The following is a 7,538-nucleotide window of genomic DNA, read 5'->3' on the forward strand; positions in this document are numbered from 1 at the left end:
CCCCGGGCCCAGTCCGCCCCTGGGTCAGACTAATCCAGCACGTTATTAATATGAGTGCCCCACTCAATATGGCCGCAAGCGAGGGGCAGACTGAGTGGGGCAACTCAGATTAATAACGTCCAAAAGATGTGGACTGGGACGGGGGGCTCTTTAAGAATGCTCAGAATCACACCGCTGAATGATCACCTCTTCTCCCGACCGCTCCAGCTCCAGGAAGCGGGCACTCAGAGAGGCGGCTACGATCACACCTGTCAGCGTTCCCTCCCTCTGCTCCCGGCCGCTGCAGCTTCAGAGCGGCCAGAAGGAGAGAGAGGGAGCGATAACGGGTGTAATCAGAGCCGCCTCTCTGAGTGGAGCTGAAGCGGCCGGAACAAAAGAGAGTGAGCGCAGAGAGTAGATCCGGCTCTGGATGGAACACTACCGCCGCGGCAATCGCTTGCTCGCTTCTGTTCTCTCTTCTCCTTCTCGGGCTCAGCCGCTCTGTAGCTGCAGCAGGCGAGAAAGAGAAGAGAAAACAGAAGCGAGCGAGCGATCTCCGCGGCGGCAGTGTCCCATCCCTAGTCCCGCCGGCGAGGCAACATTGCTGACATTCCACTTGAGGCCTGCTGTGTGTATACATTGGAGGGCTGGCAGTCTGCTAAGATTGTGCTTCCATAGAAAGTAAAGGAGCTGTTATTTATGCCTCAGTTTTACATTTTTAAGCTGAACTCTGGGAAAAAAAAAATATATTTTATCCTCTCCCCACTGCAATGGTCAACAGTTTGCTTTGCCTTAATAAGGTGACATACGTACCTTAATCCTGGCTCCTGCAGACTTACTTCTCTTCATATCACTGGTTCCCCTGAAGCCTCTTTCCCTTCGCTGCCTGAATGGTTGCAGCTGTTGGACATCATCCCGTACAATGCAGGACCAGCATTCCTGCATTATATTGGAGTATTGGAAAATGTAGAGGACTCACCCAAATTCCAGGCCGTTGGACAGTGGAGGAGAGCACCGGCTGCTGGGTAAGCGAGGAAAAGGGTGAGTATATCAACTCATTGATCATCAAATGGGGACACTAGTTTGGGTGACCCTCCTTACCACCATGGATTCCCTTACCTTGGAGGGATTTCCTATCACTTCCTGTGGTAGTTATTGAAAAGGAAGTAGACACAAATCTCCTCAATAGGACACAGATGGTAGGAAAAAAAAAGAAATCTGACGGGGTATAACCCTTCCTATCCAAAAATAAGAAAATCATTTTGGCTTCAGTTCTGCTTTAAGTTGGCCCGCATTCTCAACGAGCCACCCTGAAGTAGAACCTATGTACTCGGCAGGGGATTTAACCCCCCCCCTTACTGACTCCAACACAAAAAAGAAAACATTTTGGCTTTAGTAAGTTCTACTTTAACCCCATGCTGTGGGGAGGGGAGCACTCTGCAAGGGTAATACCTTATTTCCCCAAGTTCAGCTTTAATTTCTCAAAAAAGCCTAAAAAGCTGCAGAGGGGAATGAGGGCTCCACTTGCTGTCTCTATTTACCACCAGAGATTTCCCTTACCTTGGAGGGATTTCCTCCCACTTGCTGCAGTAACTACGGAACAGGAAGTGAAGGGAAATCTGGAAATCTCCCCAATAAGACACTGATGGCCAAAAAAAGCTGCCATTGGTATAACCGTCCCTTACTCTTGTATCCAGCATGAAAAAAAATGTTTTGGCTTTAGTTCTACTTTAATCCTTGCTGTGGGGAGGTGAGCCCTCTACAAGGGTAATACTTTATTTCCCAGAGTTCAGCTTTAATTTCTCACAAATGCCCATGATGCTGCAGAGGTGAATGAGGGCTTGTTTTCAAGTGCTTTTACTGCTTATTCACAATATGTTAATACCTTAATGTGCATAGTCTGGGCACAAGTTCACTTTAATTATATTTTTGCCAGTTGTAATTGTGGCTTTGATTGAGTGGGTGGTGGTGGTGGTGGTGGGGGGGGGTATTTCTAATTTTGTACAATAAACTGTCTAGTCCTCAAGCATTTGGATAGAGATCAGTCCTCTCTGCACTCATAAATTGCTGGGCATTGGACAGACACCACCTGGTGCAACTGGAACATTGCAGCAAGATACAGGGGACAGCAAGCAGCACTGGCTGATTACGTGTACCTCGGGCACTGGGATGCTTCCAGTTCCAGTCTCTGTACCCCAGAAGTGCTGCTTGTATGGATCATTGAACCCTAAGAGCAGCTGGCGGGAGCCCTGAACAATTCTCTACAATACTGAATGTAACTACCAGCTAGACAGGAAATAAATGTTATATATACTGTATGTGTCACTGCAGTAAAAAAATTCATGCCACCCAACCAATCTCTGTTTATAATGAATCCAAAGTTAGATGTTTTACTACAATGTATTACAGAGTTATTTACACGGAAAATAAAAGCCTGTTTTTAAAATGTTAGATTTCTTAAATCACAGTGCTACAAAAATGAATGAACAAAACAAACAAAAAAATCACGAATGGCAAAAACAATAAAATCTAAAACCAAGAAAAGGTTAAAAGCTCAAGGGAGAGGGAGAGGAAGGAGTTAATGAAGTTTGAGCTTTAAAGCTGAACTCCAGTCAAACAGCTGAATACTCAGATGAATTACATATAAGGGAGCTGTTTTACATGCCAAAGGATTTGTATTTCTCTCCATCAGGTTCTGAGATTTACACAAGTCGAACACTCAGTACAGCCCTGTCTGGCAGGGGAAGAGACTTGGGGGGCTATTCACAAAGCTGCCGAGCACAATAGGAAATAGTGAGAAAAGTAGAAAAAAAAAGGTTAAAACAATATTTTTAAAATGTAAATAAATACTAAAAGGAAAAAAATAAAATATTTTTTTTAAAAGTAAAAAAATAAAATAAACAATTGGGCGGAGCTAGCAGGGACAGCTAGCTCCGCCTAATTGTTTCCTATTGGCCTTCACCTGCTAGAGTCTTCTAGCAGGTCCCGGTCACTGAATAACAACTGGGCGGAGCTGGCCATGACATCAGGGTTGGCTCCGCCCAGTTGTTATTGTGCAATGACAGATCAGCATCCCCGGGTCATTTGGGAACTCCTCTTCTTTATGTCTGGGCAGAGCCAGCCGTGAGATCAGGCCGTTCGCACCGCTTCAGCTATCACTTTGGCTCAGTCGAGCCGAAGCATATGCCTTCGGCTCGGCTGAGCCGCTCGGCCACCTTCGCCGGCTGTACGGGCTCAAGTGAGTAGCCCGTACAGCAGCTCTTCAGTTCAACTGAACCAAAGGGCTCTGGCGGCCGAAGAGGGCCGAAGGACCAGCCGATGCTATGGCTGGATCCTTCGGCTCCTTTGTGAATAACCCCTAGAATATTCTGTGCTGCAGTGTCCCTTCCTAGCCTGTAACTGAACAGTAAAAGGAGAAGCAGTAGGCTGATGAGCTTATATCTCTGTCACTGCCCTCTTCTTCTATCAACATGCTCTTTGCACTGCAGTACAATGCTTTGGCTCCTTCAGAAGCTTCTCCCTACCCGAGTCTGAGCTCTGCTCTTCATGGACTGCAAGAGAATGATACTTAGGCAAATTTCGGTACACTGCTTGCATTTCATAAAATACATTTAATAATGAATTAATGAATTCAGAGCTGCATTGATTCATGTATGTTATGTCTGCGTGGAGTATGCACAAATCCAAGGACACCTCTTAAAGGGGATCTATGATCAAAAACTAAAAAATAAAACTGTATTTCTGTATTGAATTTCCATAAGTTCTATCCGACTCCTAATAACCAGATCCACCTAGAAGTTTGTAAACTTACTTATTGAAGATGCCCATAGGATGGACTTCCTCAATGCACTGAAACCATTTAACTCACTTACTTTGCCACCACTCTCACAGAGCCTGCCTTCTGAACTACAACTCAACATCTGAACAATGTAACATCATCATTGCTTGCTACAAGCGATGCATGATGGGGATATGCAGGTTTAAGAAATGGAGATTGCATCATATCAAGCAGTAGGGAAAGAGACGCAAAGCACACTGGGAATCCAGGAAGTTGTTGGAAGTGATGGGCAGACAGAAGGCAACACTTACTACATAAAAAGGATGTTTTAAGTAATGATTGTATTATCAGAAACTAGACATGTGCGATTCGTTTCGTTACGAATCAAAATTCGTACGGATTTTCCTGAAATTCCGAATTTCGGAGCATCCGAAATCCGAATGGCAGTTTCCGAATTATATCCGAAATACGAAATTCCGTTAACGAATTTCGGATCCGAATTTCTTTGAAACAGGAACTAATAATATTATCCGAGATACGGATCCGCTGCTGCTGATGCATTACAATACACAGTTACACACACCACTCCAATATTAACAAAGGTATTTTGCTTTTTAACTTCATCATAACGAATGTTCGTAAAGTTACGAAAATATAGCCGCCACTAACGAAAATTTGTATTTCGTACGAATCCGAATTGAGTTCAGTTACGAATTACGAAATAACGGATATTCCGAAACGAAACAGACCGAATTTTTTGACGGTGCACAAGTCTATCAGAAACAACTCTATTATGTATTCCTATTACAATGCTGATGTTATAACAGGAGAGTATATGCTGGGACTTTACAAAATATATTGTAATAATGATATTTAGGGATGCACCAATATATCGTCTGCTGAAACATATCGGCCGAATATGGCACTTTTTGGCAAAATGCCGAAAGTGAAATTTTTTGGCCAAAATTGTGGTGCATCTGTGATTTCTCCCCTACCCACTGGGCACTTTTCTATGTCCCAGTGGGGAGGAGAGAAACTGTCACAGGAGGCCGAGCGGTGCGGGAGGGGAGCACTGTGAGCGGCCGGCATCTCTCCACCCCGCACTGCACAGCCTCCTGTCAAAGATCAGGAGAGCAGCGGTGTGGGTGAAGACAGCCGTTGCTGTCACAGGAGGCTGAGTTGTCCTTCTGCCCCGCCCAGCCCCCTGTGACAGCTGTCATGATGGAGAATGCCGTTGTTGGTGGAGACAGCCATTACTGTCACAGGAGACTGAGCTCCCCTCCCTCACCGCCCAGCCTCCTGTCAGGATAGAGATTGCTGCGATTTGGGCGGAGACAGCCATTGCTGTCACAGGAGGCTGAGCTCTCCTCCTGCACCACCCCGCCCAGCCTCCTGTGACAGCATGTCTAGATGGAGAGCGGGTACAAGCAGTCAGTGATCGCTGAGTGTTTGTAAATAATTGAGGACAGAGTATGATTACTGTGTCCTCAATTATGAATGAATGGGAAGTGATATACATCCCCTCCTGTTTATGCATGATTGTGGATATAGTAAACATACTCTGTTCTCATGTTATGAATGAACAGGAACACTGACTATGGAGGCTTCCTTTTCATTGATAACAGGGGCTGCAGAAAAAGAGATTGAGGACAATGTTTTCTTCATTCCGGTTTTGTTTTGTTTTTTAAATTTTCATTTCGGTTCACCCCTAATGATATTATAACAGTATTTTCAGCCTGCATTTACACAGAACTGTGTTCCAGCATCACAGAGAGGGATTTGGCTGCCCTGCTGGGCAAAGCGGTGGCAGGGAAAGAATATACAGGCAGTCCCTGAGTTACAAACATTCAACTTAGATACGACTCCTACATACAAACGGAGGCTATTACTGTACAGCAGAGGTAGTTGTAATGCTACCACGCTTGTGCCGACGAGGAGTGCCCGCCTTTTTGGGTCTGGTTTGTAGTACTGTACGTACATTACAGGAAGTTGGCTCTTGTTAGACGTGCAGAAAAGGGGTGCCCACCTCTTCTTCCGGGTCACTGTAAGGTTTTAACTGCTGTCTGCATCCTCATTAGAAAGATTTAGGGGTCTATTCACAAAGCTACCAAAGGATCTGGCCGTAGCTTCGGCCGATCCTTCGGCTAGCTTCGGCCCCAGGACCCCTTCGGTTCAGGAGAACCGAGGGGGTGCTGTACGGGCTATTCACAATAGCCCGTACAGCTCCCGATCACGGCCGAGCGGCTCAGTCGAGCATAGACCCCTTAATTCCTGTCCTTGAGAACACAGGAATTGAGAGGAAATCTACCCCTAGGAAGGGAAATTCACTCCTTTAAGAGTGATCATGGGAAAAAGGTGTCTCCACTGAAGCTTTATCACCAATCCTTGTTTCCACAACAATACAACATTTTCAAAATCCAATTGTAACAGGGACAAAAAGTGAAGTGAAATCTTCTGAACAGGGGCACACACAGCAAAACAAACGTTACAGGGGGTTAACCCTTCCCTATGCTATCCAAAACAAAACATTTTGGGCTGGAGTCCCACTTAAAAAATGTACCTGTTCCAACTTACATACAAATTCAACTTAAGAACAAACCTACAGTCCCAATCTTGTTTGTAACCCTGCCTGTATCTGAGGGTATGAGGTGTGCCTCATATAATTAATTACATCAAGATTTTTTTCATCACTGGTGACATCACTGGTTGCCAGGACCTGGGCAGGACACTGGCCGGAGCCAGAGCTGGGTGGGGAGATGATACTATTTTAACTTTGGGGTGCTCGAATTGCAGCATTATTTTTGTTACCAATTTTATTCGAGCAGAGACATTGTTTCAGTTTTATCACATTTGGCTGTTTGACTAACGCTCAGCTATAATAACAAGTAACTCACACAATGGATATGTAGTAGTTTTATGCTTTCCATCAATTTTTCATGAAATTATAGTTGTGCTATAAAAGAATAATGCATACTGCTGTGCTATCTTGGTGAGCTTTGTCCACCCAAATAAAGATTGATGAATGGTGGAAATGAGAGTACCATCTGGCCAGAACTAGAAGACGCCGTTATGTTTTCCTATTTCGCGTCCTATGTGTAAGCAGCTCATTTGAATGAGTATATTTATATATAACTATTATTGTTTAATTCTGCATTTTCCACCAGCTGATTGTTATTCTTCATCTCCTTTCTGTGGTGTCCCAGTTTTTCTGTGCATTATTTATCATGAGACCCCCGGCTGCAGCCTTTAATTGGGGTCCGCCGGGACTGCTGCATCGGGAGCGGTTGGTGGTTGTGCTATGTTTTCATTTTATGATTTTTTTTTTAAATTTCAGAAGAGGGATGGAAGTGTTCCATGTTATACACGCTGATGCTTCATCCAGTATTAGCAGGAGGAAAGGAAATCGTATAAATGAAAGAGGAAGCGCAGATCATATAGAAGATATTCAGAACATTTAAGCCTTTCACTGCGAGAGATGTTTTTTGCATCTATTTTGCACACATCTGAATCTGGGTGCCCCTTAAAATTCCTACAAGACCAGAAGGGTCTGGTGTGAACTGGGAGGGGGTGGGGGGGACCCTATGCTGTTTTTTGGGGGATTTTCATGTTTAACAACATAATAAACTCCATCCAAATAGATTCAAATTGAAAATTAAAAATGTGGAACTATCCAAAGAAAAAAAACTAAACATTTGGATTGAACCAAAACCAAAAAATTTGAATTGATCCAAATTCTGAATAACAAAACAAATCGAAATTTTGGATCCGAATCCAAAACCTC

Source organism: Nanorana parkeri, unplaced genomic scaffold, assembly GCF_000935625.1.
Source record: "Nanorana parkeri isolate BGI_ZX_2015 unplaced genomic scaffold, ASM93562v1 scaffold350, whole genome shotgun sequence".
NCBI lineage: Eukaryota > Metazoa > Chordata > Amphibia > Anura > Dicroglossidae > Nanorana > Nanorana parkeri.